This window comes from Pan troglodytes, chromosome 17 (assembly GCF_028858775.2).
Source record: "Pan troglodytes isolate AG18354 chromosome 17, NHGRI_mPanTro3-v2.0_pri, whole genome shotgun sequence".
NCBI classification, from domain to species: domain Eukaryota; kingdom Metazoa; phylum Chordata; class Mammalia; order Primates; family Hominidae; genus Pan; species Pan troglodytes.
The window spans coordinates 975,001-989,698 of NC_072415.2; the positions used below are offsets into that span (position 1 = coordinate 975,001).

Sequence of the window (14,698 nt, forward strand, 5' to 3'; positions counted from 1 at the left end):
GCGCGTCTCGTCTCCCTCGACCGCCTCGAACCCCACACCGACGAGCTCCCTCAGGACCCACGCGCGGACACCGCGGCGGCGACCGGAGGAGGGGGCGCTGGGGGCGGGAACGACACACCACCGCTCGGCCTCGGGCACCTGAGGGACAACCCGGAGCGCTCCAGGAGCACCGCAAAGGCCCAAGCGGAGCCGACGCTCGCGCACACCCCCCGAGAGGGCAGCACGACGGGCCGGCGGGACGGCACCCCCCACCGCCGCGGAGGGGGGCCGCCCGCAAGTCCACAACCACTGGAGGCGACAGCGAGGGGTGCCTGCCGCGTCAGAGGACCCCGCCGACCCGCCCCGCGATGCAGAAGGCAGCGGGCGGGACGGCGAGGTCAGGCCGGGCTCCGCACCCCACACGCCTCCCCCACACGCGCCACCCGCAGGCGGGGAGAGGAGAGACGAGGGGACCCCGCGGGGCGGAGCGAGAAGAACGGTCCCGTTCGCCACGAACGTCCGCCCCTCGCCCGTCGCGGCTCGGACCCGGCCCGGGAGAGCACGACGTCACCACATCGATCACGAAGAGCCCCCCGGGAGCGGAGGTCGGCCGGCCGGCCGGCCGACGCCCTGCTCCGGGGAAGGGGCGGCGGACAACCCAGCGGAGACGAGAACGCCTGACACGCACGGCACGGAGCCAGCGGGGTGGGGTTGTCGCGGCCGCCCCGGGCGCCCGCAGCGGAGAGCGCACGGGGGCACGGTGGCCCTCGCCGCCTTCCCCGCCGCCCCCAGGCGGGTCAGAGACCCGGACCCGGGCCGGCACCGGGAGTCGGGACACGCCCGGGCGCGCGAGAGGACAGCAGGCCCGCGGGCCCCAGCAGGCGGCTCAAGCAGGAGCACGGCCGGCTAGCCGGGTCACCGGTAGGCCAGAGCCCCGCACGCATCCGGAGTCCCAACCTCTCCAGCGACAGGTCGCCAGAGGACAGCGTGTCAGCAATAACCCGGTGGCCCAAGATGCAGACTCGGAGTGAAAGATATACCTCCCCCGGGGCCAGGAGGTCGTGTCACCGACCACGCCGCCGGCCCAGGAAACGCGCGACACGGACACCTGTCCCCAAAAACGCCACCATCGCAGCCACACACGGAGCGCCCGGGGCCCTCTGGTCAACCCCGGGACACACGCGGGAGCAGCGCCGGGCCAGGGACGCCCTCCCGGCCGCCCGTGCCACACGCAGGGGGCCGGCCCGTGTCCCCAGAGCGGGAGCCGGAAGCATTTTCGGCCGGCCCCTCCTACGACCGGGACACACGAGGGACCGAAGGCCGGCCAGGCGCGACCTCTCGGGCCGCACGCGCGCTCAGGGAGCGCTCTCCGACTCCGCACGGAGACTCGCCAGAAAGGATCGCGGCAGAGGGACCGCGGCCCGGCCCGGGGACCGCTCCCCGGCACCCGGGGGACGGGGGCAGGACGGTCCCCGGCTCCCCACGGGGACTCGGAAACGAATTCGGCCGCCGCCTCAGACGGCCAGGATGAGCGCGGACGGACCCGCGACCGGGCCGGGAAGGGCGTCCCCAGCCTCCCGCGCCACGCGCGGCGGGTCCCCGCGGGTCGCGGCTCGGGCCTCGGGAGCTGCGGCGCGCTGGTCGACCGGCCCGGGCAGCCCCACGCCCGGCTCGGGCCCAGAAGCGCAGCGACAGCCTCTCCCCCACATAAACCTGCACGCCAGAGCTCTGACTCACAAGCGACGCGCCACAGCTCTGGCGCCACCGGGCCAGCCGGGCTGACGACCGCGGGCTTTCCGGAGCTCTGCACAGCTCACAGCGGGGACGGTCCCCTCCCTCGGCAGCTGCCACCGCAGCTCCGGAAGCCGAGAGCACGATCTAAAAGCGGCCGCCAGATGGAGCCCGACGACCGCCGCGAACGTCAGCGAGACAGATCCGGATGGCAGGCAGGGCGGCCCGTGGACCGCAAAAGCGAAACCGTGAGCCGAGAAGCTCTTCCCGAGGCCGAAAACGCAGCCCCTCTGCCCCAACCCCACACACACGGTGCCCAAAACGCGTCTCTGCCTCGACCGCGACAGAGTCAGAAGACAACCCACGGCGCGTGGGTGTTCGGAGATGCATCTCGGAAGCAGGGAGGGAGGGAGGGAGGGAGGGAGGGAGGGAGGGAGGGAGGAAGAACACACAAGGACTCGGTCGCGGGTCGCTGCAGACACACGGAGAGGCAAAATGCATAGGCTCTTCCGGAATCCACGCAGAGACAGACGGGGGGGGGGGTGGGGGGGCGGGGAATGGGGAAAAGAGACAGATGGTGAAAGGGAAGGAGGGAGGGAAGGGAGCAGGGAGGGAGGGAGGGAGGAAGACAATGGAGAAAAGAGAGACAATTTAAAAAACGTCGATACACAGAGAAAACTTTTGAAACACTCCATTTTTAAAAGACAGACGGAAAGGAAAGAAACATGAAAAAGAGAGAAAGAATGAGGAAAGAAACGAAGGAAAGAAGGGAAAAAGAAACAGAGAGGAAAGAAAAAAGAAGGAGAGACAGGGAACGAAAGAGAAATAAAGCACGAAGGAGAAAAGATCAGAAAGAGAGAGAGAAGGAAAGGAAGAGAGGAAGAAAAACCTACAGAAGGAGAGAAAGGAAGAAAGGAAGGAAGAAAAACGTAAAGGAGAGGAAGAAAGAAAACAGAGATAAGTACGTACACCTGTTCATTTATAAACACAAATACAACACTTTTCGTACGTAAACGTAAACGTATTTCTCGACGATCGCTTCTCTGTAGAGCGATGTGTATTTATTTGTATCACAGAAACACCTACATCTGTCATATAGAAGGATGTTTCTATACAATCGGTACGTGTTTACTACACACGAGAGTAGTAAATGCAAAGATATACGCATTGTCGTTTACATACAAATGTACAAAAATGTTCACATTAATAAACGTCAGTAAATACATGGAAAGGAAAGAAATAAAAAAAACGAAATGAGTCAACAGGCCGGGCACGGTGGCTCACGCCCGTCATCCCAGCACTTCGAGAGGCCGAGGTGGGCGCATCACATGAGGTCGGGAGTCGGAGGCCAGCCTGACCAACACGGAGAGACACGGTGTGCCTACTAAAAACACAAACATCAGCCAAGCCAGGCGTGGGGGTGCCTCCCTGTAATCCCCGCTAATCAGGAGGCTGAGGCAGGAGAAGCCCTCGAACCCGGGAGGCGGAAGGTGCGGTGAGCCAAGATCGCGCCATTGCACTCTAGCCGTGGAAACAAGAGTGAAACTCTGTCTCAAAAGGACGAAACAAGAAAGAAAGAAAGAAAGAAAGAAAGAAAGAAAGAAAGAAAAGACAGAAAGCAAGCAAGCAAGAAAGCAAGCAAGAAAGCAAGCAAGAAAGCAAAAAAGCAGGAAAGAAAGAAAGAAAGAGAAAAGAAAGCAAGAAAGCAAGAAAAAAGAAAGCAAGAAAGAAAGAAAGAAAAAGAAAAGAAAGCAAGAAAGCAAGCAAGAAAGAAAAGAAAGCTAGAAAGAAAACAAAGCAAGAAAGAAAGCAGGAAAGAAAGCAAGAAAGCAAGCAAGAAAGAAACAAAAGAAAGAAAGAAAGCAAGAAAACAAGAAAGCACGAAAGCAAGCAAGCAAGCAAGCAAGCGAGAGAGCAAGAAAGAAAGAAGCAAAAGACAGAAAGCAAGAAAACAAGAAAGCACGAAAGCAAGCAAGAAAGCAAGAAAACCAGAAAGCAAGAAAGCAAGAAAGCAAGAAAGAAAAAGAAAAGAAAGCAAGAAAGCAAGCAAGAAAGAAAAGAAAGCAAGAAAGAAACAAAAGAAAGAAAGAAAGCAAGAAAACAAGAAAGCAAGAAAGCACGAAAGCAAGCAAGCAAGCAAGCAAGCAAGAAAACAAGACAGCACGAAAGCAAGCAAGCAAGAAAGCAAGAAAGAAAAAGAAAGGAAAGCAAGAAAGCAAGCAAGCAAGCAAGAAAACAAGAAAGCAAGAAAGCAAGAAAGAAAAAGAAAAGAAAGCAAGCAAGAAAGAAAAGAAAGCAAGAAAGAAACAAAAGAAAGAAAGAAAGCAAGAAAACAAGAAAGCAAGAAAGCACGAAAGCAAGCAAGCAAGCAAGCAAGCAAGAAAACAAGACAGCACGAAAGCAAGCAAGCAAGAAAGCAAGAAAGAAAAAGAAAGGAAAGCAAGAAAGCAAGCAAGCAAGCAAGAAAACAAGAAAGCAAGAAAGCAAGAAAGAAAAAGAAAAGAAAGCAAGCAAGAAAGAAAAGAAAGCAAGAAAGAAACAAAAGAAAGAAAGAAAGCAAGAAAACAAGAAAGCAAGAAAGCACGAAAGCAAGCAAGCAAGCAAGCAAGAAAACAAGACAGCACGAAAGCAAGCAAGCAAGAAAGCAAGAAAGAAAAAGAAAGGAAAGCAAGAAAGCAAGCAAGCAAGCAAGCAAGAAAACAAGAAAGCAAGAAAGCAAGAAAGAAAAAGAAAAGAAAGCAAGAAAGCAAGCAAGAAAGAAAAGAAAGCAAGAAAGAAACAAAAGAAAGAAAGAAAGCAAGAAAACAAGAAAGCAAGAAAGCACGAAAGCAAGCAAGCAAGCAAGCAAGAAAACAAGACAGCACGAAAGCAAGCAAGCAAGAAAGCAAGAAAGAAAAAGAAAGGAAAGCAAGAAAGCAAGCAAGCAAGAAAGAAAAGAAAGCAAGAAAGCAAGAAAACAAGCAAGCAAGAAAGCAAGCAAGAAAGAAACAAAAGAAAGAAAGAAAACAAGAAAGCAAGAAAGCACGAAAGCAAGCAAGCAAGCAAGCAAGCAAGCAAGCGAGAGAGAGAGAGAGAGAGAGGCTGGGCGCTGAAAGCAAGCAAGCAAGCAAGCAAGAAAGCAAGAAAACAAGACAGCACGAAAGCAAGCAAGCAAGAAAGCAAGAAAGAAAAAGAAAGGAAAGCCAGAAAGCAAGCAAGCAAGAAAGAAAAGAAAGCAAGAAAGCAAGAAAACAAGCAAGCAAGAAAGCAAGCAAGAAAGAAACAAAAGAAAGAAAGAAAACAAGGAAGCAAGAAAGCACGAAAGCAAGCAAGCAAGCAAGCGAGAGAGAGAGAGACAGAGAGAGAGAGAGAGAGAGAGGCTGGGCGCTGTGGCTCACCCCTGTCATCCCAGCACTTTGGGAGGCCAAGGCAGGCGGACCACCTGAGGTTGGGAGTTGGAGACCAGCCTGACCAACATGGAAAAACACCGTCTCTACTAAAAGTACAAACATCAGCCAGGCACGGTGGCCCATGCCTGTAATCCCAGCTAATCAGGAGGCCGAGGCAGGAGAATCGCTTGAACCTGGGAGGCGGAGGGTGCGGTGAGCCGAGATCGCGCCATTGCCCTCTAGCCTGGGCAACAAGAGTGAAACTCTGTCTCAAAAAAAAAAAAAAAAAAAAAAAAGGAAGAAGAAGAAGAAAAAAAGAAAGTAATAAGAAAGAAAGAAAGAAAGAAAGAAAGAAAGAAAGAAAGAAAAGGCAAGGCCAGGCAAGGCCAGGCAAGGCCAGGCAAGGCAAATCTACCTGCTTTCACTACATCTGGGGAGAATCGGGAAAGTCCCCAACAACAACAAGGCCTAAAGTGGAGCTGCCATCTGTCAAACCCGAGCGGAAGAGTCCACGCGGGTTAAAGACACGAAGAAAGACAAGGAAACCATCGACCGAGGAGAAGAACAATCTGGCCCAGCCAGGGTCTGTCTCCTGAGGTTGTCTGGGCAACCAGGGAATGGGACGGAGGGAGGGCGGGCCTCCGAGACTCCGTCTCGAAACAGAAATCATGAGAATAAAATAAAATTAAGTTAAAAAAAAGAAATCACGCATAATTCCTAACGTGTTTGATGCCTCGAAAGGCGAGAGGCATACGTACGTGGATGTCACGGTGGGGTTGTTTTTTCTTGTTGTTGTTGTTGTTGTTGTTGTTGTTGTTGTTGTTGTTGTTGTTTCTTTTTCCCCGGAAACTCACTTTTTAATTATTTTGTTGCATTTCATTTTCATTTTCATTTTTTTGAGACGGAGTCTCGCTCTGTCGCCCAGGCTGGGGTGCAGTGGCACGATCTCGGCTCACTGCAACCTCCACCTCCCAGGTTCAAGCGATTCTCCTGCCTCAGCTCGGCCTCCCGAGTAGCTGGGATTACAGACAGTACAGCACAGCACGGCGCCCGGCTAATTTTGTGTATTGTGAGTAGAGACGGGGTTTCACCATACTGGCCCTGTTGGTCTGACCGCCTCTTGATCCACCGGCCTTGGCCTCCCAAAGTGAGGGGGTGACAGGCTTGAGCCACCGCGCAGGGCCCATTTATTTTATTGCATTGTATTTATTTATTTTAATTTATGTATTTATGTATTTATGTATTTATTTTTGAGACGGAGTTTCGCTGTTTTTGCTCAGACTGGAGTGCGATGGCGCAATCTCGGCTCACCGCAACCTCCGCTTCCCAGGTTCAAGCGATTCTCCTGCCTCAGCCTTCCTAGCAGCTGGGATTATAGGCATGTGCCACCGCGCCCGGCTAGTTTTGTATTTTCAATTGAGACGGGATTTCTCCATGTTGGTCGGGCTTGTCTCCAACTCCCGACTTCAGGTGATGCGTCCACCTCGGCCTCCCAAAGTGATGGGATGACAGGCATGAGCCACCGCACCCGGCCTATTGTATTGTATTGTATTGTATTGTATCCTATCGTGTCGTATGGTATTTTATTGCATTGCAATGGATTGTATTGACTTATTTTATTTAGTTAGTTACTTTTGTGTTATTTTATTTATTTATTTGTTTGTTCGTTTTTGCCTGATCAAAGGTCAATCAGACCCAGTCGTCAAAGTGGCGATTTCCTAGGCAACAAAGGAGGGAGGAACTTGGAGGTGGGGGTGGGGGCGGTGGAGAAGACACAGTTGCCCCAGGCTGTGCGCAGGCGGCCTGGTGCTCCCTTCCTCTGTGAGGCCTCCGTTTTCAGAGTCACAGTGACCGCTAGGTGATGCCCGACGTCTGCCAGTGAGAGTGTCAGCCCGGAATGAATTGGGATCCCCTGGGGAGGGGGTGGGGGGAAGGATGGAGGCTCCCACAGCACAGTGGGTCACCGCGCCCTCCAAAGCGATCCCCACAACTAATCGACCGGGGCTCCTGGGGGGACGCAGCCTAAGTCCCCCACCCATCGGATCATCAGGAACTTCCGTCCAGAGACGAGAGACCGACTGGGAATTCTCTCAGTCAAGGTCCAAACTGAAAAGAATCACTGGCACGGACAGCAGGACTAAGGCCATTTCTAAAAGACTGGTTTCTGTGTTTTGGGTGAATCTGTGTATTTCTGTATCACAAAATGACTGACTTTGAACGTTACGATTTTTCTCCTCCTTACGTGTACGGTCCTGTGATAGACAGACCAGGGGACTCCTCAGCTCAGAGTCCATGAGGCCAGAAGCTGACGTCCCAAATTTCTATTGAGAATGAATTTAAGCACGCCAGCCAAACGCTCTGCCGTGAAACTGTCTGTCGGGAAGACAAGCGGGGGAGGGGGGAAGGGGGGGGTCCGGGCGCCGTAGGCTCGCGCCTGTCATCCCCGCACTTTTGGGAGGCCGAGGGCCGGTGGATCCCTCGGCCCAAGCCTTGGCAACACGGTGAAACCTCGTCTCAAAAAAAAAAAAAAAAAAATTACAAAAACTAACTGGTTTCATAACCTGGACTCAAAGTTAATAAATAGATAAATAGGCCGGGGGCGGTGGCTCACGCCTGTCATCCCAGCACTTTGGGAGGCCGAGGTGGACGGATCACAGGGTCAGGAGATCGAGACCATCCTGGCTACCACAGTGAAACCCCATCTCTACTCAAAATACAAAAAGTCAGCCAGGCACAGTGGTGGGCGCCTGTAGTCCCGGCTACTTGGGAGGCTGAGGCAGGAGAATGGCGTGAACCCGGGAGGCAGAGCTTGCAGTGAGCCGAAATCGCGCCGCTGCACTCCAGTCTGGGCAACAGAGCGAGAGTCTGTCTCGAAAATAAATAAATAAGTACATACATAAATCAATAAATGTAAATAAATAAATAAATAGATTAAAATTGAAAACTAAAAAAAAGTAAAATAATTAAAAAAAAAAAAAAAAAAAAAAACCGTAGCCGGCCGGTCACGATGGCTCACGCCTGTCACCCCAGCACTTTGGGAGGCCGAGGCGGGCAGATCCACTGGGGTCGCCGGTTCGAGACCAGCCTGACCCACATGGAGAAATGCCGTCTCTACTAACAATACAAAATCAGCCGGGTGTGGTGGCCCCTGCCTGTAATCCCAGCTACTCAGGAGGCTGAGGCAGGAGAATCGTTTGAACGTGAGTGGTGCAGGTTGCGGTGAGCCGAGATGGTGCCACTGCACTCCAGCGTGGGCACCAAGAGTGAAACTCCGTCCGAAGGGGGAAAAAAAAAATAAGTGCTGTATTCTGTTATTTTTGCTTCCTACCCTGACAAGAACATAATACAGCTGTTGTCTTTCTGCCTGCCTGCCTGCCTGCCTGCCTGCCTGCCTGCCTGTGGCAGGGCCTCATTCTGTCTTTCGCCCAGACCGGAGCGCAGTGACACAATTATGGCTCACTCACTGCAGCCTCAACCTCCCCAGGGTTAGGCGATTCCTCGAGGGATCCTACGGCCTCGGCCTCCCAAAGTGCTGGGGTTACAGGCACGAGCCACCAGCACCCGGCCTGAGTTAATACATCTGGTCTCACTACGTCTTAACCACGCACCCACGAAGAACTCAAGTCAAGAGAGAGTCGGCAAGAGACTCTCAGCATTCTCTCCCGAAAGCACGTGTGTCCCGAGCTCCTGTGGTTTCAGGTGGCCGCGCGTAGAGGAGAGATTTCCAATGTTTCCGGAGAGGTGCGAGCCACAGTCACTCGGGGCATCCGAGCACAAGATGGGGTTTCTGACAGCGACTGAAGGGCCAGGAAGGGCCAGAATCTGCCAAGGCCCGCGTTCCAGGGTGGGGCCGATGGAACCCAAGGTAGAGGGAGTCAGCGGTCTGCACAGAGAGAGAGCTCCAGCCCTAGGCCCCACTGTGCAGACCGAATCAGAAGGAAGAGAGTCCTTCGTCCTAACTGCCACATCCCTCACATCCCCCCACTGAACTTGGGAGTGGATCCGTGTTCTAAACACGAGGTGACTCTCGGTTTGCAATGGATCACAAGGGGCCGGGCTTTCCAGAGTCGGCAGGATAAAGAAGTCATTCTGGCTGGGACTCCCCCATCCCACGGTAAACGGTCGGTAACGGTCGCTGGTGACTTTAAATGAGCCGGGGCTGGCCGGGCCGGAGCCGCTATGGGGGTGGGGGGTGGGGGGGTGGGGGGGCGGTGCCTGAGGCACTGCAGAAAGTGGGCCTGAGCCTCGAGGATGGCGGTGCTGCAGGGACCCGTCCAGGCTGCTATATGGCAAGCACGAAGCCACTATGCCTACCGAGATGCGGTTTTCCTCGCAGAACGCCTCTATGCAGAAGTACACTCAGAGGAAGCCTTGTTTTTACTGGCAACCTCTTCTTACCGCTCAGGAAAGGCCTATAAAACATATAGACTCTTGAAAGGACACAGTTGTACTACACCGCAATGCAAATACCTGCTTGCGAAATGTTGTGTTGGTCTCAGCAAGCTTGCAGAAGGGGATCAAATCTTATCGGGTGGAGTGTTTCATAAGCAGAAAAGCCATGATGATATTATTGTTCCTGAGTTCGCTGATTCAGCTCGCTTTCCCCTTCCATCGTTGGGACATGTATATTGCAAGACAGATCGGCTTACCAAAGGGTCAGAATGTGACCAAAAGAGCCTTCGTTGAAATCCTTTCCTCTGGTGTCCCTTTGAATCATGATGTGAAACAGGGGGGAAAAGCCAGATCCTGACCAAACATTTTGATTCACATCTCTAGAGAGCTTTAGCAACTGCCTGTCCAAGTGTTGCGCCAAAACACTGGGACCTCGTCCTAGTTTATGTCACAGACAGCCTGAGACCGTTCTTACGGAAACACCCCAGGACACCGTTGAATTAAACGGATTGAATTGAGAATCTTCCAATTCAAAGTACTCCTTGAATACAGACTCCCCAGTGTCTTCTATCGATTCAGCTGTCCTTTCACCTGATACGGTCCCACTGGGAACAGGAACTTCCATATGATCTAAACAGGTTCAACATAAACCAAAAACTGGTCGAAGTGTATTAGGAGGACCAGCAGCAGTTAGTCCATGAGCCCCAAGCGTTGGCATTTTGCCATTAGAAGCCCCAAGTCCCGGAGACGGATCCTATGGACAAAACTGCACTGGTATTAGACACCTTCTGTCGTTGACGTGCCATCCACCGGAGCCCCTTCAAAAAAGTCTGTTGCCAGAATCGGCCAAACCGGAACACAGTCTGTCTTCTCGCAGAGGGGAAAGAGCCGAAAGGTAACCCCAATTCTTGCAAAAACACAAAGTTCTGGTGCGCCGACAAGGGCAACACCTCAGGTATTGAGCCCCACTACGGCATCTCCCCCAAATGCACCGCCTCGAAGAAATTCACGACTCTTGACTAGTGACAGCTCCACAACCGAGGAGAATAGGAGAAAATTAAAAGGGAAGTTTCCACCTAAAATCCCAAACAGAAAAACAAAAAGTAAAGCTAATAAAGGAGGAATAACTCCACCGAACGTAAGTGATAGCCATGGAAGTGACAAAATTGGACTCTTCCATCATTCCAGAAGGGAAAATAGCCGCAATCGCGCCTCAGATTCAGGCTTTTAATCTACAAAAAGCAGCAGCAGCGGAAGGCTTGATGAGCCTTCCTCGTGAAAGGGGGAAAGGTTATTTAGCTTTGTGTTCTCACCACGGCAAAGAAGCTGTCAGTGTCTTGAGCCATCTAGCTTCTCACCACCGCAATACCGGTTGGGTACTGTGCCAAATTGGAAGGGCCTATTTTACACTTTCAGAGTCCACGCAAGCTGAAAGAAAATTCTCAGAGGTTAGAAGGATTGAGAATTACAGAGTCGAAGGCATGGAGATCTGCTCTACAACACTTTGGCATCCTCCGAAAGATGTTGCTCTTTCAGTTCTGTCCAAAGACTTCACAGACAGGGATAAAACTTCGCCAGCCAGAGGCCTGGTGTGCTGCAGGGAACTGTTTCGGTCTGCAACGGGAACACGATATTGCGATTCAATTCTTCCAGAGAACTCTCGAAGTGGATCCAAATGATGCTTATGCCTATAGTGCATTAGGGCGTGAGCTTGTCTTCACTGAAGAATTGGACAAAGCATCAGCTTGTTTTCGAAATGCTATCAGGGTCAATCCCAGACATTGTAAGGCATGGTAAGTGGTAATGAAGTGTAAAGACAAAGCCCTATGGATGGTGCCGGTACTCGCTAGTTTTTCTGGTTAGATAGCTCTTTATTGTCACGAATTTGGTTAAAAATACTTAGGGATGGTACATAGTGCTGAATAACTTCTAACTAAGATGTTTCCTTATGAAACGTATGTCTTGAACAAACTCTGAAATGAACTCATGATCCTAGAATACCAGATCCTTATACTCAACAGTTTCAGTCTTCTAGCAAACTTTTGCAGACGCTGTAGTTGTCTTTGGTTCGTGTATGTGTTTCTTTAGTTGTGTGACTTGATTCGTTACTTTTTCTTCGAGCACCGAAGTGGTGATGGGGACAAGGAGCGCTTGGGAGATTGGAAAGGAATAGCATAGTTCGCTTATTGGAGAATAGAAAAATAGATGGAAACAACTCACGAGCTGCTGCTTTTTGACAGTGTTCCAGTTTACGGAGTTACTATGAAGAACTTCACGTACCCTTTCATGTAGCGGTCTCTCTGTTTGACTCTTTTGTACTCGTGTATAAGTGGGCACATAGGAAATTACTACCTAGGTCCTATTGTGATCAACTGAATAAGACATGAAAAAGTGTGGTCCTCCCTCTGCCTCAACAGCATACTCACCGTTGACATTGATTGCATTTTTCTGGACTGACTTCATAGTTTAAACGTCAAGAGAAGGCCGGGCGCAGTGGCTCACGCCTGTCATCCCAGCACTTTGGGAGGCCGAGGCGGGCGGGTCACGAGGTCAAGAGATCGAGACCATCCGGGCCAACACGGTGAAACCCCGTCTCTATTAAAAGTATAAAGATTAGCTGGGCGTGGTGGTGGGCCCCTGTAGTCCCAGCTACTCGGGAGGCTGAGGCAGGAGAATCGCTTGAACCCGGAGAGGTGGCGGTTGCAGTGAGCCGAGATCACACCATTGCACTCCAGCCTGGGCGACAGAGCGAGACGCCGTCTCAAGAGAAATACATTAAAAAAATAAATACATACATAAGTAAATATAAAGAGAAAGTATAATTCTGAAGTCATAACCCTGTGGTAGTTATTTTGTCAGATACGGTGGTCTTTGGGGTGACTTATTACAGCAGTGGAGTTCTATCATTTGATTTGCTTCTAAATCTGAAGCATTATATTACGGAAACATTTTTTGATTTGCGAATATGTTGTTCAATGGATCATATCTCATTTTGCTGTAGTAGTTACGTGGCCCGAAAGATGGCCAAAAAGATAGTGCCAGCTACTGCTGACCAACGTCACAATCAACTTGCCTATACTGCCTTCTCTTCCGATGGCTATGTTCTCCGTCCTATTTTAAGAACTCAGTTCTTCATAAGACTTGTGTCGTTTTCGATTTTTTCCCAAGTCTGGTTGATCCTTGTGTTGTGATGTTTTAAAATGTGTATTGTCTGTTCAGCTCTTTTGCAGGAGTCGCATTCCTAAAAAAATCTTAACCCTATCAAAAATTGTGTTTCAAGGAGGATTATTCAGATCGGCCAGCTTTGACTAGGAAGAGTGTAAATGCTGACGTATTTAGGTAGCTCTAAATACTGAGCACCTTTATTCTAACCACAAAATGGATAGCCTTTCTTTTGTCTTCACTTTCGCTATCATTAGCACAGTGTTTAATACCTTTTCTTCATCTATAACACAATTATAATGATATAGGAAGCCACTCAAATAAGGCAGACATGTTGCGTTGCACTTAAAAAAAAAAAGAAGAAGAAGAAGAAGAAGTCTCTCTGTGGCACAGAATGAGGTGTGGTTCGAATCTGGAATCTCCAGTGAAAACCAATGAAAGAGGGTGAAACCCCGTGTCTACTAAAAAAAAAAAAAAAAAAAAATATGAGCCGGCCATGGTGGCGCTGAGACAGGAGAATCACTTGAACCCAGGAGGCAGAGGTTCCAGTGAGCTGAGATCACGCCGCTGCACTCCAGCCTGGGGGACAGAGCAAGACTCCATCTCAGAAACAAACAAACCCACCAAGCCAGTAAAGGTGTTTAATTCGATGGTGTCAGGCTCAGGTCTCTTGACAGGATACATCCAGCACCCGGGGGGAAACGTCGATGGGTGGGGTGGAATCTATTTTGTGGCCTCAAGGGAGGGTTTGAGAGGTAGTCCCGCAAGCGGTGATGGCCTAAGGAAGCCCCTCCGCCCAAGAAGCGATATTCATTTCTGGCCTGTAGCCACCCAAGAGGGAGAATCGGGCTCTCCACAGACCCCACAACCCCCAACCCACCCCACCCCCACCCCTCCCACCTCGTGAAATGGGCTCTCGCTCCGTCAGGCTCTATTCACACCGTGTGCTTTTGGAACCTCCAGCGTGTGTGCGTGGGTTGCGTGGTGGGGTGGGGCCGGCTGTGGACAGAGGAGGGGATCAAGCGGCGGTGTCCCGCGGGTGCCCGGGACGTGGGACGTGGGGCGTGGGTGGGGTGGCCAGAGCCTAGGGAACTCATCGCCGGTCAGGACGTCTCCCCTCCCGGTCCCCTCTCTGACCTACGCTCCACATCTTCGCCGTTCAGTGGGGACCTTGTGGGTGGAAGTCACCATCCCTTTGGACTTTAGCCGATGAAGGCCGGGCTCCCAAGAGTCTCCCCGGAGGCGGGGTCTTGGGCAGGCTCACAAGGATGCTGACGGTGACGGTTGGTGACGGTGATGTACTTCGGAGGCCTCGGGCCAATGCAGAGGTATCCATTTGACCTCGGTGGGACAGGTCAGCTTTGCGGAGTCCCGTGCGTCCTTCCAGAGACTCATCCAGCGCTAGCAAGCATGGTCCCGACGATCCCAGCTCCCAGCAGAGGCACTTTTGTTCACACAGGATCCTGGGCAGGAAAGTTCTCAGCAGGCTTAGGCCTCCTAGCCAAAAAGCCAAAACCACTTCTGGGATTTTTTTCAAAGAGCCAGTGGTTCCACAAGGGGCCGTGGGTAGTTGTGGAAATGGAGAGAAGTGTTTGCACATACATATTTGAGACAGAACGGACAGGGCTCGGTCACAGATCACTTAGGACACGGGCAGATGCACATGGAGAAAACTCTTCCGGCATCCTAGGGGAACAGAGGTACGATTTTTCGAGACAGTCGAGGGAGAAGCCACACCAGATTTTAGGATTGGATCTTTATTCCTATGTAGTTTCTATGAGGTATCCAAGTCCAGAAATCAACTCGCCAGTTCTGTACAGCATTCTGTAGGGAGATCAAATCTGGGATGTCAGAAGTTAAGAATTCGGGCCTTGGTGAGGGATTAGATTAGATGTACTTGAGCTTATTTTGCAAAAAAAGAGAGGGCGGGAGATAGCGAGAGCCAGAGCCAGAGCCAGAGACCGAGACAGACAGACAGACAGACAGAGAGAGAGAGAGAGAGAGACAGAGAGACAGAGACAGAGAGACAGAGACAGAGACAGACAGAGAGAGACAACGATACACAA

The 14,698-nt window shown here is 51.6% G+C and overlaps 1 pseudogene; it reads left to right on the plus strand.

Moving 5' to 3' along the window:
• The first annotated feature begins 9,278 nt into the window (after positions 1–9,278).
• Positions 9,279–11,761, plus strand: LOC134808694 (cell division cycle protein 27 homolog; annotated as a pseudogene).
• Positions 11,762–14,698: the final 2,937 nt, after the last annotated feature.